The sequence below is a fragment of the Pistacia vera genome, unplaced genomic scaffold (genome assembly GCF_008641045.1).
Source record: "Pistacia vera cultivar Batoury unplaced genomic scaffold, PisVer_v2 Contig549, whole genome shotgun sequence".
In the NCBI taxonomy this organism is placed as follows: Eukaryota; Viridiplantae; Streptophyta; class Magnoliopsida; order Sapindales; family Anacardiaceae; genus Pistacia; species Pistacia vera.
Window position 1 is genome coordinate 845,443 of NW_022196389.1, and position 25,417 is coordinate 870,859.

General features: G+C 36.3%; 1 pseudogene; it reads left to right on the forward strand.

The window, feature by feature from the left end:
• The first annotated feature begins 5,977 nt into the window (after positions 1-5,977).
• LOC116107862 lies at positions 5,978-18,946 on the forward strand (annotated as a pseudogene).
• The last annotated feature ends 6,471 nt before the right edge of the window (positions 18,947-25,417 follow it).

Below are 25,417 nucleotides of genomic sequence, written 5' to 3' on the forward strand. Positions count from 1 at the left end.
GATTTTATTGGATTGGACCACCATACAGGTCGGGTCAGATCTGGGCTCCTGGACACTCTAGTATAATTTTTCCTTGCACCTTGGGCTTTAAAACGTTTGGGCCGACATCTTTCCATGACCCAGTTCTTTTTCTCCACCCGATGGGCCTGTTCAATCACATCTTGAAGAGAATTAGGCCTCAATAGTCTCAACTCAACTCTAATCTCCTCCTTGGGCCCATTGATAAAGACTCCCATCAACAATGCTTCACCCAAGTCCTTTAACAGTGCCGTATGGGATTCAAACTCTTCCCTGTATTCTATCACGGTGGATGTTTGCTTTAGTGCCAGCAGAGCTTTGTGTGCAAAACCTTGGAACGATGACTAGAATCTCGCGATTAAAGCTGCCTTGAACTCTTCCTATGACTTGAAAGGTTCTTGCCTATCAACCCATTGGTACCAGTTCAATGCCCTACCCTCCATGCACATCGCGGCGGCTTCAACCATCTCCGAATGGCAAAGTAGTGATCTGCTCGGAATGTCGACCCAAATGGATCCTCTCCATTGAAGATTGGAAGCTCAAGTTTCCTGCCCTTCTTCTTCTATTTCCCACTATCTCTATTATTTTCTCACCCCTATTCTCGGGCGATATCGGAATCCTGATTCTTGGAGGCCAACAGTCTCTTCTTTTTTTCGTGATAACATTTTTCATCCCTCTCATCCCTTATCCTCATTAATTCTCTCATCTCAGTCAGGTACTCTTTAAGGCTACCCACATCAATCTTCACTGAACTCATGTCCTCCTTCACTGATTTCATCTCTTTCTCTATATTTTCCATCCTGTTTTCCAGCTTCGATTTGACCATTCCCCAGTGTGGGACCTGTTGGTTACCTAGCTTTGATACCAAACTGATGGAACTCCCTTATAAAAACAGATCAACCACAGCCGTAACACAACACAATAATAGATAATATGCACAACAAACTAAAGGAAATAAAAATAATATTAACTAGGATTGAATTATCCCTTAGCAGACCAATTCATTCATGGATAGTTTCCCAGCAGTTCGAGGAGCTGGGGGCCTCCCAATCAGTCCTAAGAAGATATTCCTTGATAAAAGACCTACCTCACACTCTCCCCTCTATATACTAGTCATTCTATTCTCTAACCACTTATCAGCCACGTGTACTTTCTTATAACAAACTCACCACACTCCTAACAAACTCACCCTCATTGCACCTTACTGCTTATTCCTACCCCTGCCCTTTGATTTATAAACCTTGTTTATGGGTGGTCTAACACTTTCTACATGTGCGCTTTGTATGACCGAGTTCATGACAGTAGTAACACACAATCTGTCCTGACTCCTGACTCTGATTATCACGATTATTCAAACCCCCTCCTCTATTATTGCTCCTGTTATATGAACGTCCGGTGTTATTATTCTGACTTACAAGAGCACTACTTGATTGAACAGATGGAGAGCTTTCTGTACGAAGAACCCTAGTAAATATGTCTTGGAGGGAGGTGATCTTAGAATTGGCGAGAACCTGAGATTTAGCAGATTCAAACTCAGAAGGAAGTCCAGCTAGGAAACACATAACTGCCATTTTCTCTCGTTGAGCTTGTTTAACTTTCGCATTAGCACCCACCGGTAAAAGGACGTTAAGTTCTTTATATATCCTTTTAAAGTCCATAAAATAGGTCGTAAGAGACCTGATCCAAATCCAACCAATTTTCAACAACAAACAACACAAAATATGCCCTAAGCTNTTTTTTTTTTTTTTTTTTAAATTTTGAATTTGCGGGTCCGCGGGGGTCCACCCGTAAAAGTCACGGGCGGGCCAGGTACGGGTTACTTTTTTACGGGTCGAGATATGTATTACCCGTACCCGCCCGTTGGGTACGGGTATCCTTTGACCCGCGGGTACACCCGCCCGTTTGCCAGGTCTATATATATGTCACAAAAGTTCTTGTAATGAGCTTTGATAGTGTTTTCAAGTTGTCGATTTTGACGCAACTTGGTATTATGCAATGAAATCGTGTCTTACACTAAACACAAAAGTGTAAGGGTCATCTCATTGGCAACATTCACTATATATTTGTCGCGAAAGTTCTCATAAGAAGCTTACATAACGTTTTTGAACTATCAATTGTGACAATTAAATTTAATGCAAGTAAATCATGTCTTACACTCAATATGAAATAACAAGTGTCATCATATTTGCAAAATTCCCGATATCTATGTCGCAAAAGTTCTTGTAAAAGATTTTTGTAGCGTTTTTGAGTTGTTGATTGTGACACAACTCGATATTATGCAATTAAACCATATCTTACACTCAATACAAAAATGCAAGTGTCATCGTATTTGCAAAATTCATTGTATATATGTTACAAAAATTCTCATAAAAGTTTTGTAGAGTTTTCAAGTTGTCAATTGTGACGCAACTCGATTTTATGCAAGCAAATAATATCTTATACTCAATAGAAAAGTGAAAGCTGTCAGAGTAGGTACCTTAGAGTCAATCCAAATATTGTATTTTGACTCTTTGTATCATGTATAGACTAATAAAAATGCAATTATCTTCTATATCATTTAATTCATAATTGTATGTCTTAATATATGTTCTTAGGATGATAGAACCGTGATGAGGGTAAGGACCTTATGATAGTAAGGACTTATGATTATATATGGTAACCATTCTAAAAACGTCATCAACTCTAGTATTATTCTGATTAACGGCACATATAATACGGTAAGACTATCATAGTGTTGAACGACAATGTAAAAAGACAGTGATTGATCTTACTTGTCAAGGTTGTTTGATGACAATCTGGTGCAACACATGGGTGTTTGTTAAATGCAATTTTATTGAACCCCTCAATTATTAGAAACTACCATGAAGACCCCCTACCATTTGTTTTAGGTGTTAAATTGGATGTTGATTAGGTTTGACTAATAAAATGTCTTAATTGCCCCAAAAAAATTAAATTTTAGACCTTTTTGACTATGTTTGACTTGTGGAATATCTAAAGTGCCCTTAAAGCATTTTAGTTTTACATAATATTTTTCTAAAATCTTTTAAATATTTTTAAATTTCCATTAATTTTTTTAGTTTATTTAGAATAAATAGAAAAAGGAACTTATAAAATGTGAAAAAAATTATATTTAGAATTTCTTAAAATTTAATTTAATTTGAAGAAATTAAGAAAATAAAAAATGAACCTCGGAAATTAAAAAAAATTATAAGAAAAAAAAACTGAAATAAATCCAGCCACCAATCCATAACCGGCAAGCTTTGGTGCCAATTGGGTTGGATTTGGCCAATGCGGCTAGATATTGGCTGCTCCAGCCAATAGAGGTGGATGGTTTCCTAGGAAAATGGTTGGTCAAGCCAGGTTGATGGCAAAGCATGGCCATGCCTTGTGTAGCCAATAATTGGCTAGGATCTGGCAGCGTAGGCCAGATCCGACGTTGCAAGGCCATAGGTGTTGGTCGATCTCGCTGGCCAATTTTTTAAAATTTTTTTAACACTTTCTATATATTTTTCAGATTTTTTTTTTTCAGTTTTCATATTCCTTAACTTTTAATTCTTTTTAGATTTTAATATTTTCAGATCTATTTTGTTGATTTGTTTATGTTTCAAAATATTTTAGTTTTTTTTTTTAGTTTTTAACTTTTTATGTTCTTCTTTTTCTGATTTTAAGAAAAAAAAATTATTTTCATTTTTTAGACTATTATATTATTAATCTATCAATTAATTTTAATTCTTTTATTTTATTCTTTATAAACAAGTTATTTACAAAATATAATATCTTTTTTTAAACTTAAAAAGTCAGTTTTATCCTTCATTTGTTAGAACTAATGGCTAAAAATTAATAGACAACATGGGGTGTTTTTGGTAGTTTTTGAAAATTAAAGGGTGCCAGAGTTTCTTGAGTTTCAGAGGTGCAAAATAGTATTAACCCTAGGTTCGTTATAAAAAAACAAATTGTGTTTAAACAAATTTTTTTTTGGTGACTCAGGGCATCAGGGCCATTTTATAAGTACCTTGATCAATCATTCGGGTTAAATTAACCTTCGGAGACCTGAAGTTATTAACTGGATAAACCTTCTAATGATTATCCCTATTAGTAATTAAGTAGAATCGAACTAAAAAATAATACATTTAAGAGTTCTTTATCGTCCCACCCAACTATTCAGGATTGGTTAATTGTAGGGGAAACGACTTACACCTACCCAAGGTTTGGAGAAATGACAGATTGGTACCCAAAAGGTTTCAAAAAGACAAACAGGTACCTTCCATTAGGGAAAAGACTAGAATGCCATTTGAGAAATATTAGTCTATTTTTTTAATTACTTTTAGTCCCTTTAAGTTTATTAATTCCATTAAATATCCCCAGAAAAAAGTTTAAAAATTAACAAAAACACCCACACTCACCCATACTTACCAGATTCCGGCGGCCACCACCGTAAATGGCCAGTAATTCACCAATCTGGCCTTTTCCTGTAGATCTGGCCGTAAAAGGCCAGATATAACGTGAGAAGGCCAGATCTGGCTGGAAAGTGACGGCCAAAGATGGAGTGTTGCGGCCATCGACGGCCAGAACTGGCCTTTTCCGGCCATATCCTTGGTGGATCTGGCCGAAAAAGGCCAGATCGGTGAACTATCGGCTATTTCCAGTGGTGGCATAGATCGTTGTGACAGATTCTGGCTACCACCGACGGTGGCCACTGGAATCTGGCAAGTATGGGTGGGTAGGGGTGTTTTTGTTAATTTTTAAACTTTTTTCTGGGGGTATTTGATGGAATTAATAAACTTAAGGGGTCTAAAAGTAATTAAAAAAATAGACTAATATTTCTCAAAGGGCATTCTAGTCTTTTCCCTAACGAAAGGTACCTGTTTATCTTTTTGAAACCTTTTGGGTACCACTCTGTTGTTTTTCCAAACCTTGCGTAGGTGTAAATTATTCTGCCGTTAATTGTATGTAAAAATTGAGAGAATAATAACGTAAAACGACCTCCATACATTGGCTTAAATTTGGTCAATTATTCAACGAGGCAAAATTGTTTTTGTTGTTATTTTATTTATTTATTTTGAATCCTAGAAATAATTAACTGAAATAATTAACCCTCTTTCCCATTACAGGTAATGGCGTTTTTGTCATTGAATATTGGGAAAAGTACAATCTCTATCGTCAACGGCCTCTAAATCTCATAAACAATAAGGACATTTTCAAAGTTTTATAACAAATTAAAAATACAAAATAAAATTTAAAAAACCCTGAATTTGTTTGTTTATTTTGAGTTCGTCAAATTTCCAACGGCTATGTTAGATTTAACCGGTGGTGGCTGTGTTGTGGTCTTTGTTTCTAATGGTGGTTAACCTGGTCTTTCGTGGGGGTGGCCGGGAGTTTCCATCTATAATCTTTATGTTTATTTTTCTAATAAATTTTATTTTATGTATTGCAATAGTGTCATTTTCAGATTTGACACTCAAGTGTCACTTTTCTCAATCTTAGTGACGAAAATGGCTAACAAAGCAACATCGCGAGCAGCTCTGAATTCCGGCAATAGTGACGAAGTAAGTTGTCGACGCAGCTTCTATTAACATCACCTAAATCCAATCTGTCAGAAACACGGCTTTACGACGGCTTGAGTTCCGACGAGGCCGACGAAAGAAGTTGTGAACGAAGCTGCCCAGAAACATCGCCTCCGAACGGCGAGGAAAGTTCCGACGAGACTGACTAAGAAGAAGGTTAATATTTATTTTTTAATAAAAAGTGATTTGTTTAAACTAAAACAAATTTTTTCTCTGATGAAACAGCGTGTCATTCTTATTCATATTTAATATCAGAATATTATAGTAATTTCATAATGAAGTCAGTAATAACAGGTAAGGGTATTGTAGTAATTTGAGTTTCAGTGGATCAGCCTTTATTCATAGGATTTATTAAATTTGCTTTCAAATTTATCTTTACTCTTTATGCAATTTTTGTTTTGTAACTATAAAGCTTGGTCTTTCACTGCCAGCCTTCATCTGTCGATCCGTTTGTGTTCCAAACGCCAGTAATACTATGATCTCAGCAGAAGAGGCTCTTCAAACTGTTCTTAGAGTGGGTCAGCGTCTGCCACCCATTTCTTTGCCACTACATGAAGCTCTAGGCAAGGTTTTGGCCCAGGATATTCGAGCTCCTGACCCTTTACCTCCTTACCCAGCTTCAGTTAAGGTCGAATCATCTCTTGAATCAACTATTGCCATTTTTATTTTTGTATAAATTATTAGACATTGATATGCTTATATATTAATGTATTCTTTGTTCAATTCTGAAATTAATATACTTTTTCATCTTTATCTCGGATTTTAATTTTATGCTTTTTATGTTTATATTCTTTGAGTTTGAACATGAACTTTTGATTTTTAGAGCATGAGGGCTATTGGGGAAAGTTTAGTTGAATGGTATTGATTGGATAAAAAATGGTTGTTGCAGGATGGTTTTGCAGTAGTTGCGTCAGATGGGCCGGGTGAATATCCTATAATAACTGAATCTAGAGCTGGAAATGATGGAGTTGGTGTGATTGTCACTCCAGGAACTGTTGCATATGTCACAACTGGAGGTTAATATAATACCTATATTTATGATTATAAAATTTTGATCTCTTTTGCTGATTTTTAGATGCTACTTCTATCNAATTAACAAGTGTTTTAGGACTTGTAATTCCTTGTCCACTCATGTTTACAAGCGTTGTAGGACTTGTAAACGTATCAAGACCTATCTTATTTCTCAGCTCGATAAAAGGCTTTGCATATATAAAAAATACGAGAAACATTCCCTTTCCCAGAATACAAAAAATCTAAATAGTCCATCAACTCTTTCACATATTCGCAATGATTAATTAAACCAAGTACCTCACTGTTGATGGAGTTCTGTATCTGCGAGAATAACCGAGCATCCTCTCTCAACTATATTAGCTTTGAATAGTCTTCAGACAGATCTTTTATGAGATGATCATCTTTACCAATGCTTCGCAGGTAGAGACAAATTGTCTTACTCCAATCAAAATAGTTATCAGACCCATTAAGCTTATGTTTCGTAATTTTTGACATTATAGGAACCATATCAGTTATAGGCTTATCAACATGGTAAGAAGACGAAAAATTGATCTCAACACAAATAGCCAACACAACTCACAGACGAAAATCAACAAACTGACCTCAACACAAATAGCCAACAAAACACTTCAAAGAACAAAATCTGATACCAACAGAAATCAACAAAACTGATTTGACCTGGCTGAGATACTGAGGAACTGATCATAGACTTGCCAAAAATATAAGCCGAGAAGGGTGATTGGAGCACTGTCCTCTGTCACACACGCCCCCACACACTGGCGCGTGAATACTGTCGCTAATGAAAAAGGTGGCGTGTGAGACTCATGCGTTGCTTCTCTGGTGACCGAACTTTAGGAAATGGTCAATCGGCATGAGGGGCTTCTTCCTAGGCAGGCGGTGAGAAAAAAAGGCCACTCTCCAGGGTGACTCACAAAGAATGCTCACTGGGGTAGAGAAAAAGAAAACAAAATTGAGAAACAACCTAGAATTGCTTTGATACCACTTTACAAACAGAGAACTAATTGTAATTTTCTTATATCTGTATTGATAAATTATACATCAATATATAGGAAAATAAAGAACTAATCTAGAAAACAAATAATCTAATATAGGAAATGAATAATCTAACTTCCTATTTTATAGCTTTGTTCCTAATATATATTGATTACAATCCTAATATCCTATTATAGATTTATACACTTAATCATGCAATATCTATAAGATTTTGCATGATTATCTACAACACTAGGCTTAGTACAGGAGAAGCAATTTGTAGTTAGAAGTTGGAGCAAGAAATGTATGATCATGTGCTGAGCTTTAGTAACTGATTCAACTTTACTAGTTTTAGTCGGTATAGACAAAATTTGTGATCATTGTTTGGTGTGGATTGCCTTATCAGGTTTGTGTGAAGCCAGGGAAGCCTTTGACATTTTCTGAGATCAGTTTAAAGCCAGTAGAGAATATGATGGTGAATAAAACACTTGCATTTGGTTTACCTGGAAACCCAGTGAGCTGTCTTGTATGTTTTCATCTCTTCATCGTCCCCACCATTTGCCATCTTTCTAGATGGGAAAACCCTCATCTTTTGAGGTTGTTGAAACTTGTAGTGTGTATATATTTGTTAGGTTGTACTGTTGAGAGATTTAAGTAAAATAGAAATTGAAATTTAAACACAAAGAAGAGTCCCAATAATGAGAAAATAGCAAATGAGCCATAAGACATGCATTTTTCACCCATTTTAGGGTTAATTAAGGTTATCTCAATTAAGAAAGTCGTTGCTTCCTAACTATTGGAAAGCTTGTATTCTCTTTTAAGGTTAATTTTATTATGCACGTTGATTTTTTTTTTCCCATTTTTCACCTTTTTTTTTTCTTACATTTAGGACCAATTCCTGATCGTGCTGATGCAGTTGTTCAAGTTGAGGACACCGAAGAAATCAAAGATTGCAATGTCAAATTTAGGTGAGTAAGGATATTGGCTAAAACTAGCAAAGGTGTTGATATTCGTCCAGTGGTATGATTCCACTGTTTGATTTTTGTTTTGACATTTATGCTCAGATATTTATGATTTTTTGCTATTCAATAATAGGCTCATGGCACAAGTAATTGAATTTATATTATTATCATCTATATGTAGAGCATTGTTTATCATTTCCCTTTTCCCATGGTACTAGTAATTGCATTGTTTAAGGCTAAAAGCAATTAATTTTATGCTGGTTATGTTGTCCCTTCTAAGCCATCATAGTCTGAAGTTTTTGCTAACAAATAATTCTCAAGTATATGTTGGTAAGAAATATTGTTTTCTAGAATCTGCATATCAGATTTGCAATAATTAATTTGTACAGATATCATGCCACATCACAAACAATTATCCTTTGGAGTTCGGAAATTTTCTTGTCATGGTTTATCAAGGATTCGATTGCAATCACTAAATAAAATTTAGAGGGAATCACTTGGAAGTGTTTGAGAAGGAAAATGGGGAAGATGAACATCCTTAAAGCCACCTCAAACCTTGTAGATCTAACGTCTCTTAATAGGTTTGTCATTTCTTGGCTTTTAGATGGATTGAAAAGTTATTATAGAATCATTGTTCTAATAAATTCTTGCATTGGCTCAATTAGAGAAGTGCTGAGTGGAAAAAGCTTTTGTCATTGTAGCTGGGAACCTTCAATAACCATGATCTTAGGAAGACAATTTGTTTAATGGTTCTTAATAACTCAGAGATAGAAACATAGAAATCGAGGATGATTTATGCTGTTTTTAGTCAACTATAACGCTTTTTCATTGAGTTTTTGACTTTACTATGTTTAATTTAGATTAGTTAAAAGATTCACTATTTTCTATTCCATAATACTTTTTAATTTAAAAGCTCATAACTATTTATTTTGAAGGGATGTGACATTGAGAAAGATGTGATAGTATTACAATCTGGAAAAAGAATAGGTGCTTCTGAAATTGGGTTACTTGCTACAGTGGGCGTGACAAATGTGAAGGTATTAAAATACTTCTGTCTTTGTGTTTGATAGATTTGGGATAAACTGAGGGCTAATAATGTCATGCAGGTATATAGAACACCTACTATTGCAGTGCTTTCTATAGGAGATGAACTTGTACATCTTCAGTGTCTAAACCACGACCAAGTACCTTTTGTCTCCAATGAACTTTAATGTGTAAATTTTCAGAAGCCTTCTTTTCCTTGGTAAATTCTCAAGTAAGTTCCTCTTCCAATTATTTATGCTCGACTATGTTTTTGTTCAGTTTTTGGAGTCTTGACCTTAAGGGAGGTCTAAACTAGTGACTATGGTATGTGGCAAATACACATTGGAAGACAAAAGGCTCTTATTTATTTGTTTATTTATCTTTTTGGTGGGAAAGGAGTTTGGAGGGAGGGATATGTAAGATAATAAATTGCTGGCTGTTTTTTAGGCAAAAGCTAAATATTTGTCAATGTTGAAACCATTCAACATTAAGGTGAAGGCATATGACGTTCCCTTGGCTGTCAATGTCCTCTCCTTTATCCTTTCTCCTTTCTCCTTTCTGCTTTTTTTTGTTTTTTGTTTTCTCTCCCAAAGCTTGTGCATGGGATGGGGGGTTCTGATTTAAATTTTTTCCCAAGAGTCCTCTTTAAGGAAAACCATTGAAGAAAAATTTACAAGAAAATAGCCTTAAAATTTAGGATTCCAAATCGTGCGATCCTTCAAAAATCGATAATAACATTCTCAAACTAATGAAAGAAGAGAGAATACTCATTAGCTTCCTCATCCTTTGGATTTCTAACTAAGTGAAGATTCCATCTAAACGAATGCTTATCATATTTAATGCCATCCAATTTATGGATTTTAGCTTTGGATTTGGGTCAAGGTCGGCTCATTTCTCCCTTTTGGTTTGTGCAGTTTATAAAATTTGCATACACACAAATATGCCTTTACAATGGTTTATCATTTCTGCAGATTAGGGATTCAAATGGTGCAATGATACTGGCAGCAGCAGTGCAAAGTTATTGATCTTGGTATTGCTAGACACGATGAGGAAGAACTTGAAAAGATCTTGGATAATGCCTTTTCTGCTAGGATTGATATTCTAATAACTTCTGGTGGTGTTTCCATGGGAGACAAGGATTTTGTCAAGGCATTGCTTGAAAAGAGAGGGACAGTACATTTCAACAAGGTGAGATTTTCAATCTTTAGAATTTTGACTGTATTCCTAAGCTCAAGACAAGAGAAGCAATTTGTAGTTGGAAGTAGGAGCAAGAAATGTATGATCATGTGTTGGGCTTTAGTAATTGATTCAACTTTACTAGTTTTAGTTGGTATAGACAAAATTTGTGATCATTGTTTGGTGTGGATTGCCTTATCAGGTTTGTATGAAGCCAGGGAAGCCTTTGACATTTGCTGAGATCAGTTTAAAGCCAGTAGAGAATATGATGGTGAATAAAACACTTGCATTTGGTTTACCTGGAAACCCAGTGAGCTGTCTTGTATGTTTTCATCTCTTCATAGTCCCCGCCATTCGCCATCTTTCTGGATGGGAAAACCCTCATCTTTTGAGGTTGTTGAAACTTCCATAATATTGTTCTCCTCTCTCTTTCACCATTTGTACTTTCTTAAAATATTATTTATCCATTAATAAATGAAATTCAAAGCAAAATTACAGTTTGAGTGAATACTATCCTCTTTTTTCTGTACCATGTACAGGGTGCATGCTCGTCTTCTCCAGCTTGTGAAGACAGATAGAGTACGACCAGAATTTCATCAGATCTGGGTTCCAAGATTGGGATTCAATTGCAACCACCAAGGACCTAAATTCTTCTATGTTATCTGGGGTGTGAGAGTTGGACCATTTTCACTTTCCTGGTGCATTAACATTACCAATAAAATGTTCTTTAATGTGTTTTAGATTTGTTGCTGAAAGCACTAGCCATCAGATGAGCAGTTGACTCTTAAGTATGAAATCAGCCAATGCCTTGTTGGAGTTGCCAGCAGGTGGCAGTTTAATTTCTACTAGAACTTCTGTGTCAGCCATCACAATTTCAGATTTTAGTAGTACTGGTATTATCGAGACTGGCTTAGGATCAATTTTGGCTCCTACAATTAAAGGAAGCACAACCAAAGAGGCAAGTACAAATGCTTCTGAGGACACTTTCAAAGTAGCTATTCTCACAGTACGTGATACAGTTGCATCGGGAACTGGGCCTGATCGAAGGTACTAAATCTTTGTGTATGCATGCTCTCTCTCTCTCTCTCTCTCTCTCTCTCTCTCTCTCTCTTTTATATCCCTTTTTAATGCTTCCTGTGTATATATATTTATTCATCCATCCAGTTTAGATATGTTAAAAATAAAAAAAGGCATCTATGTACACCTTTTTGACTCAGTAGTTTTAAAAATCTTTATGGATGCTACAGTGATAGAGCAGAGCTGATGTTCTGCATTAAGAGCTGATGTTCTGCATTATATGAGTTAGATATGGAACAGTATATAGCAAACAGTGGATGATTAGTATCTTTATGTCCTAGGATGACTCAATCTTTCAGATCATCTTCTCTAAGTTGTCCTTAACTGGGAATGTGAAGATCATTACCTAAACTTAATACCATCTAGATACTCCTTTCTGCATCATTATTTCAGAAGGGTCACTTACTCGATGCCATAGTAAAAAGCCAAGCTGATATTACTCCTTGTTAAACTGAAACATGGAAAGTACTAAATGCTATGCAATAGTATTCTAGAAATAGTATGGCAATCATCAAGTCATCTTGGTGGTGTTCTTTCTTATTTTTGCTTCTATTGTGCTTGTATTATGATAGACCACCCATCAAGAAGGTTTACCAACACAGAGGACACAAGGGTAAAAAGCCACTAACTGAATTGGAATTATAGAAGCATGCGTTAGTGGAGGGAGCTAACGGAATTTAAGGAGCATGCTTGAGTGGAGGAAAGCTGGAGGCATATGACGTGTGAACAATTAGTTAGAAGGGAATAACGTTGTTAGTTGATTCATGTATAAAAAGGGAGAGCCCTTGGCTGAAAGGATAGGAATTTGTGAAGTGTGAATCAGGGAGGTCCCCAGCTCCTCAAACTGTTGGGATTTATCTGTTGTATTTTCATTTTCTTTTGCTGGAGCACTGCTCTATAATCTGCCCTTTTTAATTCTTGATCACAATCCATTTAAATCAATCTATTCCTGCCTTGCTATAAACACTTGAGTATCTGTGCATTTTCTATTTTTTTTTTTTTTTGTTTGGTTAATTGATTATCCTAGGGTTTTATCAACTGGTATCAGAGATTGGTGTGGGTAATGCCTAAATCGAGAATGGAGTAGAAGGTTGAGGTATCAGAAAAAGAAATGGGTAACATGGAGAAGGGGTTAGGAGGGATGAAGGAAGAGTTAGGGAGCATCAAAGGATATCTCCTTAAGCTAAGGGAATGGATGAGGTTGAAAGAAAAGAAGGAGGCCCATAAAAGTAGAGATTGGGGCAAGTCAAATCTAGGGGAAAACTCCAATAGTGATGACAATGGTGGAATGGGTTGGAGTAAAGAAGCCGAGAGCCTTAAGGAGGAAAGGAAGGGAAAAAAAATTAGAGTTACCAATGTTTAATGGAGAAGATCCCTACGGATGGACTTTCAGAGCGGATCGCTATTTCTCAGTCAATCGTTACACAGAGGGAGAAAAAGTAAAAGCAATTGTGGTTTGTATGGAAGGACGGGCACTAAATTGGTATCAGTGGGTTGAATCAAGGGCACCAATTAGTTCATGGGAAGCCTTTAAAACTATTGTGGTTGCAAGATTTCATCCATCCTTCAAAGGCTTAGCATATGAGGCGCTAGTAACATTAAAGAAAATAGGAACAGTAACAGAATTTAGAGAAAATTTTGAAGAACATTTTGCTCCCTTGCGTGAGGTAGGAGAAGAATTGCTAATGGATATTTTTTTAAATGGACTCAAAGAAGAAATTCGGGCAGAATTGCGTTTGGCCCAACCAATCACACTCTTTTCAGTCATTGAGCAGGCCCATAGAGTAGAGGAAAAAAACTGGGCCTTGGAGAAAAATAGGCCCAAACCATTTAGGACCCCACCAACTAAAATAGAGCCTTACAATCGGGTCACACCCAACCCGGAAAGCTGGCACACAAATGCGTGGACCTCCAACTCATTTTCACGCAATCCAGATCTGATTCCAAACAAAGCTAATGAAAGACAGAAGCTCTCTGACACACCAATGCTGGGATTTCGCGGCAAAGGTTTCCGGCACATGACTGACGTTGAGATTTAGAGCAAGAGGAAGTGTGGATTTTGCTTCAAATGCGACAAAAAATACAGTCCCACGCATCATTGTAAGGCAAGATCGTTGCAGATCCTTTTAGTCACCGATGAAGACTCGTCGAAAAAGGAAGAACCCAGTTCTAAAAATGACGATGACATCAACCTAGCAGGTAATCCATTGGCTTTGTCTATGAACTCGATTGTGGGGATGACGATGGACAAAACTCTAAAGATCCAAGGAACGATTGGAGATAAGACAGTGATTGTGTTGGTAAATAGTGGGGCATCCCACAACTTGATCTCAAAGGAGTTGGTACGGAAGCTAGGCTTGAACATTGAGAAGGGGAAACAATTCGGAGTAATGGTAGGAAATGGTTTTACCGTCAAGGGAGAAGGGATTTGCAGAAATTTGAGTATGAGGATTCAGGAGCTTGAGTTGACACTGGATTTTTTCCCTTTTGATTTAGGTGGAGCTAATGTGGTGTTGGGGATATCCTGGTTGAGCACGTTGGGAGATGTGTGCTCTAACTGGAGAAATTTAACCATGGCTTTCGATAATAACAGTAAGAGAATTATGTTGCAAGGTGATCCTTTGTTAGTTAAGACTGTAGTCTCTCTTAAAGCCATGCTCAAGACACTACAGCATGAGGGTGTAGGGTATGTAGTAGAATTTTGTTCTATCGAGAGGAAAGGCAAAAAGCAGAGTGAACCCATGGAGCCGAGAGTTGCTGCCTTACTTAAACAATTTCACCATTTGTTTGAACAACACCCTTATTTACCACCGAGGAGACCAACTGACCATGCCATAACCCTCCAACATTCCTTCAAACCCCCTAATCTATGCCCTTGTAAATACTCTTACACCCAAAAGAATGAGATAGAAAGGTTAGTGGGTGAAATGCTAGTGTCCGGAATAATCCAACCAAGTACTAGTCCTTTTGCAAGTCCGGTGCTGTTGATTAAGAAGAAAGATGGAAGTTGGCGTTTTTGTGTTGACTACCATGCCCTTAACAACATAACCATACCCGAAAAATTTCCCATACCTTCAATTGATGAGTTGCTAGATGAGTTGGCTGGAGCAATAGTTTTTTCTAAGCTAGATTTGAAATCCGGATATCATAAGATCAGAGTAAGGCTCAAGGATGTGCCAAAAACAGCATTCCAAACTCACGAGGGGCACTACGAGTTCCTGGTCATGCTGTTTGGGTTGACTAACGCCCCCTCCACTTTCCAGGCCCAGATGAATACCATTGGATGACGGTTTGAAGCTTCACATCTTGCTGTGCCTCAGCCGCAAGATCATCGAATTCAGAGAAGGTAACGATCGAGACAATAGTTAACTCCATGTCGTCTCTGTGGGAAAGGGCATCAGTCACTTGGTTTGAACTACCTGGTTGATACACAATATCAAACAAGTAACCAAGAAGCTGAAGCTTCGCATCTTGTTGTGCCTCAACTGCAAGATCATCGAATTCAGAGAAGGTAACGATCGAGACAACAGTTAACTCCATGTCTTCTCTGTGGGAAAGGGCATCAGCCACTTGGTTTGAACTACCTGGTTGATACACGACACCAAACGAGTAACTGAGAAGCTTAGAAATCCATTTTTGCTGTTCAGGCGTTTTCACCCTCTGATCTGTTAAGAATTGCAAACTGTGTTGGTCCGTTTTGATAGTGAACTTTTGTCCACTGAGGTAGTGACTCCATTTGTGAACCATGAACACTATGGCCATTAATTCTCTTTCATATACTGATTTTTGCCGTGACTGATGGGAAAATGCTTTACTGATGAAGGCTATGGGATGCTGGTTTGAAGTAGGGCAGCTCCGCCAAAACTGACTGATAAACACTCGGTCTCTGTTGGATACAATTGATTTTGGAAACCCATGCAGTCTGACAACCTCTGAAACAAACAGATCAGCCACTTCTTTGGCCGTATATGGTGACATAAGGGAAGGAAGTGACTATACTTAGTTAACCGATCCACAACAACCAATATCGTGTCGTATCCTTTGGCTTTGGGCAGACCCCCTATAAAATCCATACTGATGTCTTCAGATACCTGGGTGGGAATGGGTAAAGGTTGGAGAAGCCTGGCAGGCTTAAGAGCTGATTGTTTATTCAATTGACAGATGGAACACTGTTGAATAAAAGTCTGAACATCTCTTTTAATACCCTCCCAATAAACCAGATTCGTCACTCATTTGTAAGTTCTAAAAAATCCAAAATGGCCATCGGCGGGACTGTTATGGAATTCCTCCAACAACCACGGAATAAATTTAGAGGATTTGGGAATCACTAACCTGTTTTTGTAGAGCAGACAGCCACGACGGAGACTGTAGTTTGGGTGACTCTGGGAATCAAAAAGCAAGTCTTTGATGATGGTTCGAAGCTTCGCATCTTGTTGTGCCTTAGCCGCAAGATCATCGAATTCATTCCGAACTCACGAGGGGCACTACGAGTTCCTAGTCATGCCGTTTGGGTTGACTAATGCCCCCTCCACTTTCCAGGCCCTGATGAATACCATTTTCAAACCAGTTTTAAGGAAGTTTGTATTGGTATTTTTTGACGACATCCTATCTACAGCCCTGACCTAGAACCTCACATCACGCACTTACGATATACTTTCCAAATCCTGACCGAAAACGAGCTTGTTGTCAACCACAAAAAATGTATATTTTTTTTTTTTATTTTTTTTTTTTTTTTGGTTGTTTGGTTAATTGATTATCTTGGGGTTTTATCATATTACTTCTTTGTGAGCATTGGACTATAAATAAACTGACAACACTCTAGAACTATCCGTCTTTGTAACGCTTGACTATTTGAGGAATTGACCAAACTTGAAATCTTTTTGAAAGCATTAATGACCATTTTACTAAATGCCTTTGGTTGTGTGAGCCATGACCGATTAATTGATTCATGAAAAATGTTGTACACTTCTTAAATTTAATATGCTAGACATGCATAGTTGAACGATGCAAAAACTTTGGTTTAGTTCTGAGTGAACAATGGATTTCCAATTAGTTCAAATTATTAGAAAAATAAGAAAAGTGTCTTCTACTTTTATCTTTCTGTTTCTGCATTGCATTTTGATAGTAAACGATATTGAAAACATTTAATTTTTAGTGGGCCTAGAGCTGTTTCTGTTGTACATTCCTCATCAGAAAGGTTAGGTGGAGCAAGGGTAGATGCAACAGCTGTAGTCCTAGATGATGTAGGGAAAATCAAAGATGTTATCTAGAGATGGTCTGATATTGACGGAATGGATCTCATTCTTACCCTCGGTAAGTTTCAGATTGTATTCAGCTAGTTAAATTCTATGGGTGAATTTGTTTTTTGGGTTATCCTGACCTTTTCCTTCTCTTTTTTGAATATATTTTGAACAAGGTGGCACTGGCTTCACCCCAAGAGACGTTACCCCTGAAGCTACAAAAGAGTTGATTCAGAGGGAAACACCTGGTCTTTTGTATGTAATGATGCAAGAGAGTTTAAAGGTACCAACAATATTTTTTGGAAGTTTTTAATTTATATACATCATAGCTTCTTGTGTAACAATTTGAAAGTAAAGTCATATATTTGAATTCCAAGTATGGTGCATCATCTGTTAGGTTCATCTTTCTAGCCCTTAATGTTTAAACTTTTCTTAAAAATCAAATTTCAATGCCATTTTTTTTCCATTATCTCGAATTGGGATCATTCAATCGGTTTTCCATGAAAGTTTCTTGGCTTTTATGTGTGCAAATCAGCGGTCGTTACATCCTGACAGTATGCCTATTTTATTTATGTTGATTTAACCAATTTCATGGAAGATTTTCTGCATCCTAATAAATCTTCTTCTATTGGTGTATTTTGAGTAGGGCCTTTAGCTAAAACCCTTCACTGTACATTCATTTTTGGCACTGTGCTGCACACCCCTCATTAATTCATGGTGCTTTCCTCTTTGTTATCATTGTTGAATATATATTTTCTACTGTGTTTATTTGGGCTTTTACTGAATGGCGCTCTCACGAGTAACAATTCTTTCTTCCTTTCTGTTGTCTAAAATAGGTGACACCATTTGCTATGCTCTCGTGCTCTGCTGCAGGGATAAGAGGGTCAACATTGGTAAGCTGCGATATTGTTATGCTATTGTTACCCATAGATATTGTAGTGTGAAGGATGCTCATCATGAGTTTTTTTTTTTTTTTCCCTCTTTTTTCTAAAAGGCTTTTATAATTGCATTCTATCAGTGACCTGCCATCATTATCTTTTGCCATGTTGCGTATGGTAATTAATTCTAATAAATATTCTGGTAACTATAGTGAAAGATTATGAAGTTCATGCTGTTGGGGAATTTGTTTGAAGCGCTTTATTAATAAAATGAGACTGGTGATTTGAAGGAAATTTAACTTTGAAACCATACTCTGGTGCCCTAAAACTTTTTGCTATGCCTCGATAACAGCGGCAAACCTTTTTCCTCAAAAGATAGCTATGCAAATACTAGAAAGTAATTTGAGCTTATTTTGTCTCTAGCATGGTAAACATCTAGAGTTGGCTCCTGAGTTTGCTGAATTGATTTCTGAATTTGGTCATGTGGAGTTTTGCTAAAATCATTTTCTGGGAATTAAAATTCCTGTAAAAGCTACATGTGATGCTTTCGTAATGCTACTGTACATATAATCAACATGAATTCTTTAATGTTGCTAATCTTAACATTTTACAATGGCATTCTGCTTATTTTGTGTACTCAGATCATTAACATGCCTGGGAATCGAATGCGGTTGCTGAATGCATGGAGGCTTTGTTGTCGGCCCTTAAGCTGCATTGAAGCAGATAAAGGGTGACAAGAGAGAGAAACATCCTCGTCATGTCCCGCACGCACAAGCGGCACCAGTGGATACATGGGAGCACAGTTACAAGATGGCTTCTGGTGGTAACACAGAACATAGTTGTTCTTGTTCCCATTAGCATTTTCTTTGGGAGAAGAAATTCAAATTCTGTAACATTATGTGTAATTTTGGTTCACTTCATATCGTGTGTGATTAAGGATAAGTACTCCATTTTACACATGGGAATTGTAATTTTTCTGTTTTATTATTTTCATTTTCCCCAGAGGTAAAAAAAGAATAATAAATCATGGGTAATTTGTTTAGCCTCTTTTCTTATGTGATTAGAACGTCTTGACACAAGATATGAATAATTTTGAAACTAGCTCTATGATAAATGAATTATTTCAGAGTACTATTAGCCTCCCATATTTTATCTCTTTTGATCCCAATTACCGTTAAATTTTTAATTACAATTTTATCTTTTATTAAAATTACTTAAAAAAACATAAAGGAGTTATACATATTTATATTTCCTCTTTCAATCATAAACCTTAATTCAATTAACCCTAATTTTATTTTCAAACAATGAAGATGTAATTTATGTCATGGAAAGAGTTTGATCAAGATCATATAAGTGAAATGGAGATAGAATTTATGATTTGTAATTGTAAGTTGTTTTATTAATTTTTCTTTACTTTTTTCTTCTTTCGTACTTTTCTAAAATTTATAAGTTAGTTTGATGTATTCAAGTTCTTATACTATTATTTTTTGAATCTTGAAAGTAATATTAATGTGAACGAATTTCATGTTTGAATATCTTTTAATCCGCTTGCTTGGGAATTAGATTAAATGATACATTCAAAATAAGAAGCAAAAAAAATATTAAAAATATAAATAAAATAGTATATTTAGAAGTAAATGGAGTCTATAAAAACATTCCATGTGTCAAAACATTTTTATGGGGTAAACTTTTGAAAGATAAAATATGAGGGACTAATATCTACACAAAAATGATGTAATTATAATATTAATGACCCAAATCAGATGATTATTTAATAAGTCCTCCAAAAAATTCATGCCATCTTCAGATAAATATGATCATCACAATAAAAAAAATATCACTCACTCTAAAGTATTTAATTTTATATGCTTATTGCATAAGAGACGAACAAAGAAATAAACATGCGTTTGGTTGATTATTTTGGATAGGATTTTGGAAATAATATTGGGTAGTTGAATAGAGGAGTATTACGAGGTAAAATTTAAAAATTTATAAAAAAATCACTAGGTTTTTTAATTTAATTAAACACCCCAATATATAAAATGACAAAAACACTCCCACCACCCATAGTGCCAGATTCTTGCCACCACCGCCGGAATCTAGCCGAAAAATTGCGTTACAACACAGACCAATCGGATATGTGTCATAACACATCGATATGGCCTTTTCCGGCCAGATCTACAACCAAATGTGGCCGTCGACGACCGCAAAGGTCCATCTTTGGCCGTCGCTGACAGCCAGATATGGCCTTTTTCGGCCAAATTCACTGTGGATCTGGCGGAAAAGGCTAGATCGGTGAATAATCAGCTAGTTCTGGTTGTGGTGTAAGCCGTTGTGACAGATTCTGGCTACCACCGATGGTGGTTTCCAAAATCTGGCAAGTATGGGTGGGTGGGGGTGTTTTTGCTAATTTTTAAACTTTTTTCTAGGGGTATTTAGTGAAATTAATAAACTTAAAGGGTTTAAAAGTAATTAAAAAAATACACCAATATTTCTCAAATAATGTGCCGAATAATATTGGGGAATATGATTGGGAATATGGTTGAAATATTGAACCAAACGCACCCCATAATATTTCTGAGTTTGAGTTGACATTGGGCTGTCCATATATTTTTGGACTAGGCCTAATTTGGGCTAGACCTAGCAAATACCCACCCGTACTCGCGGGTCAACGGGTACCCGTACCCAACGGGCAAGTACGGGTAACAGACCTCTCGACCCGTGAGAATCTGACTCGTACCCAGCCCACCCGTGACTTTTACAGGTGGGTTGAGTACTACTTGCGAACCCGCAAATTTGAAATTAAAAAAAAAAAATTTAAATTATTCATTGAAAAAACTTATCACTCTCAAACCCTAATCTAAACCAAAGCTTATCAGTGAAAAAAACAAAAATGCAGTAGCTCATTCTCTTCTCTCATAGGCCACAGCAGCTCCACGACCATTCCTCTCACAGCAGCTCCATTCCCTCACTCTCACAGCAGCTTCATTCCCTCATTTTCTCACTTCTCTCACGGTAGCAGCAGGCGCTAACAGGTCACGGTAGTAGCAGCAACTCATTCCCTCATTCTCTCATGGTAGCAATAGCAGCAGTCAAGTCATGGCAACAGCAGCAGTCAAGTCATGGAAGCAACAGCAGGTCACGGCAGCAACAACAAGTCACGGCAGTAGCAGCTCCATTCCCTCATTCTCTCACTTCTCTCATGGCAGCAGCAAACACCAACAGGTCACGGCAACAGCAGTAGTTCCATTCCCTCATTCTCTCACGGTAGCGGTAGCAGTAGCAACAGTAGGTCACGGCAGCAGCAGCTCCATTCCCTCATTCTCTCACTTCTCTCACGGCAGCAGTAGGCGCCAGCAGGTCACGACAGCTCATTCTCTCATGGCAGCTCATTCTCTCACGGCAATAGGGCAGCAGCAGGGCAATAGTAGCATGGCAGGGCAGCAGCAGCACGGTAGGTAGCGTAGGGTGTTTTTTAATAGAATCCAATTTGTTATTAAAGTTATAAAGCATGGAATCAGGGGTGGTCCAGGTGGATATCCCATATTGTTGACTTGTTGAGTAACTTGAGTTGTTGTACAATGTACACTAGAGAGTCGTTCATGTCCGTAACTTTTATTTTTCTCCAATTAACATGATTCAATTGAATTAAAACTAGAGAAGACAAAACTCATTATTAAATTAAAAAAAAAAACTTACACCAGCCAATTAGGAAGTTGAAAATTGACTGCTTAAAAACGTGACATGAGGGAGGCTTAAAAAGTTTTGAAAATAAATATTTGAGCTTTTGGCCCCTACTCAAATATTTATTTTCTTTCGACTCAAATAATGATGATTCACAATTTCACAGCATATACCACATTATAATTTTTTTTTTTTTTTTTTTGGATGAATTGTTATGAATTATGATTGGTTATACTCATTGGAGTTGAGGGGTGTTGATTGTTGAGTTGGAAAAATCCAGTCATTTGGTAGGGTTGGTTTGCTTGTAAAATATATAGGAGTGTTTTTATTTCTTTTGGACGAATTGTTATGAATTATGATTGGTTAATTAATTTAAATGTAAATATTTTGTTGTGTCTTTTAGATTGGCTTGGTATGGAGGAGTCTATAGATTTAGGAACGGGCCGTAATGTAGCCGTAGGTCTACTTCCTTCTACTAGTAGTACTGTTTGTCCAAAAAGACATAAAGTGTCAGATGTTTGGGGTCAATTTACAACATATGTAGAAGATAATGGGGAGGTGAGGGCAAAGTGTATGATTTGTGATAAGTCTTATGCACATAGTAGTTCCAGTCATGGGACTAAGAATATGAGGCGCCGTATGGAAGGTTGTCCTAAACGTACCGTTACTAGTAGTGTAGATCAAATGATGATGGATTGTGATACTAAATTGAGACGTTTGAAGATTTCTCAAGAAATTTATTGTGAGAAGATGGCAATAGGAATCATAAAATATAATTACTCATATTCAATAGTGGAGCATGAAGGAATTAAGGATGTCCACATGTATTTGAATCATGAAGTTAAGCATTATACTAGGAACACTGCTAAGGTGGATTGCTTAAAGATATATTACAGGGAGAAGGAAAACATTAAGCTTGCTTTAGAGAGGGTTTCGGGTAGAATATGCTTGACTTCTAATATTTGGAGTTCTTGTACCACTGATGAGTATATTTCTTTAACGGCTCACTATGTTGATGAGAACTGGGAGTTACAAAGTAGAATTCTGAATTTTTGTCATATTCGTCCTCCACACTCAGGGGCTCTTTTGTCAGATATAGTGTATGATTTCTTAAAAGATTGGGGGATTGAAAAGAAAGTCTTCTCTCTTACATTAGACAATGCAGGCAACAATGATAAAATGGAAGACATTTTAAGGTGTCAACTTTGTGTGCAAAATGTTTTATTATGTGATGGTTCTTTTTTTCATGTGCGATGTTGTGAACATATCTTGAATCTCATAGTCCAAGAAAGGTTAAAGGTGAGTAGCATGGTTTTGCATAAAATTTGTGAAAGTGTGAAATATGTTAAAGGAAGTGAGGCTAAAAGAATCAAGTTTGGAGAACTTGTTAAAAAAAATTGGTGTGATAAGCTCAACAGGATTGCGAATGGATGTTCCCACGAGATGGAATTCCACTTATTTAATGCTTGAAAGTGCGTTAATATACCGTCGTGTGTTTGTTCATTTGGTACTGATAGATCCCAATTATAAAAGTTGTCCTTCAGATGAAAAATGGGATAGGTGGGTGAGGATTTGCAAGTTCTTGCAACCATTTTATGAGATCACTACTCTTTTTTCAGGTTCCCAATACCCGGCAGCAAACTTGTATCTCAAAAATGTGTGGAGAATTCAAGTGCATTTATACGAAGAGATGAAAAATGAGGATGAAGTTCTTGATACCATGGCAAGTCAAACGAAAGGAAAATTTGACAAATATTGGGATTCTTATACTGTTGTGTTAGCAATTGCAGCAATTATGGACCCACGTTTCAAGTTTGAGTTTGTTGAGTTTTGTTACAAAAAAGTTGATGGCCCAGTAGTTGCAACAAGAAAGTTGGAGTTGGTGCAACAGGAGTTGTATAGGCTTTTTGCTGCTTATGAGAGTCTAAGTGGCCATGAGGTTCCCACTGGAGATGATTGCGGACAAGCTAGTAATCCTCATATCATTGGAGATGATATCTGTGTAAGTCAATACTCCCTAAATATTTTTATATTCTTGTGATTAATAAAGTTTTCTTTATTTTGTAATTTTGCTTTATTAAATTTAACTATTTAAATGGTGCAGGAATTTGACTACTACAAGAGTGACTTTAGTGCTACTAAGAAGTCCGAATTGGATACTTATTTGGGAGAGGCAAGATTTGATCGCATCAAATTTTGCAATTTGGATGTCCTGGACCATTGGAAGAAAAATAGTGATCGATATCCGATACTTTCGATGATGGCCCGTGATGTGATGAGTATACCAATAACGACTGTTGCTTCGGAATCCAGTTTCAGTATTGGTAGCAAAGTGCTCAGTAAATATCGAAGTTCACTTTTACCGGAGAATGCAGAGTCTTTGATATGCACCAGGACATGGATTTCTGGATATGAAGTTAAAGGTAACATTTTAACTTATATTTCACATGTTTTAATATTTTTGTTTGTTAATATATTACGATAGTTAACTTATATTTTGTTAATTGTAGAAGATGAAATTGATGATGTTCAGCTGCTTGTGCCATTAAGTCAAGTGCCGGGGAAGGAGATTGCATAATCAAGGGCGGCTTTGTTTGTTTAGTGTGTTTGGTACCTTGGTTAAACAATTATATATGTTTAATTATTTAGTGTTTACTATGTTATGTAAGTTGAATGTTAAACAATTTTATATGTTTAGTGTTTACTAATTAGTAATTACTATGTATGTTTAGTGTTTATTAATTCTATTATCTATATGGTGGAGTTTGATATAAATATGAAAAATATTAATATTGAATTAATAATGTTTGGTGAAATAAATCTAATCAAATTTAATTTAATCATCCATTTATATAATATAATAAGTTAATAACTAATAATTTAATAAATGAATTTTATATCAAGTTTTTAAATTAATATAATTTAGTATGCAATTTGAAATTTTGAATTAAAAAAACAGTAAAAATAACAAAAATATGGAAAAACAGTGAAAAATATAAAAGGCCGCTGCATTTTTCAAGGGTGACCGCGGGTGACCCGTACCCGCACGGGCGGGTACGGATCATGAAAATATCTATCTGTGAGAATTTTTCACCCGTGAACCCGCGACCTGTTGCTACCCGGACCATACCCGGCGAACCCACCCATTTGCCAGGTCTAAATTAGGCTTCGAAATCACCTTTAACCAAACTATTGCCAATATTCTACACTCCACAGCGTACCATCACCAATTCGCTATACTTGTACTTTCTAAAAAAATGCAAAAGTTTAATATTTATATGGGGAAACATTAAGAAACAAGTCGGTATGTTCTCTAAATGAAAACAAGCTTTTGTCAATTATTCATTTATCTATTTATTATATGAATATTAAATTCTTTCCATTTATGTTTGAAGAAATGTGTGAGAGAACTTCACATCCTTAATCCTTTGGGTAATGCTATTTGTACAAAAAGAGTTTGTACAAATTGATATGACACATCACAAAGCATGTCATATAGTATTAAGACCCACGTAACTTAATGTCATATTAATGTTATGTGGACCCTCATATCACATGACACTCACATGGTGTGCCACATCAGTTTGTACAAACTCTTTTTGTACGAAGAGCTTGTACAAATAGCCAAGGGCGAATCCTCAATTTTATTTTAGAAAATACTAATATATATAATTTCTGGATTTTGGCCCACTCTAACAAAAATATTAATGGACAAAAATATTAATGTGTAATTAGTTTTTATTTTGGTCCACCCTAATAAAAATTTCTAAATCCATTACTACAGATAGTAT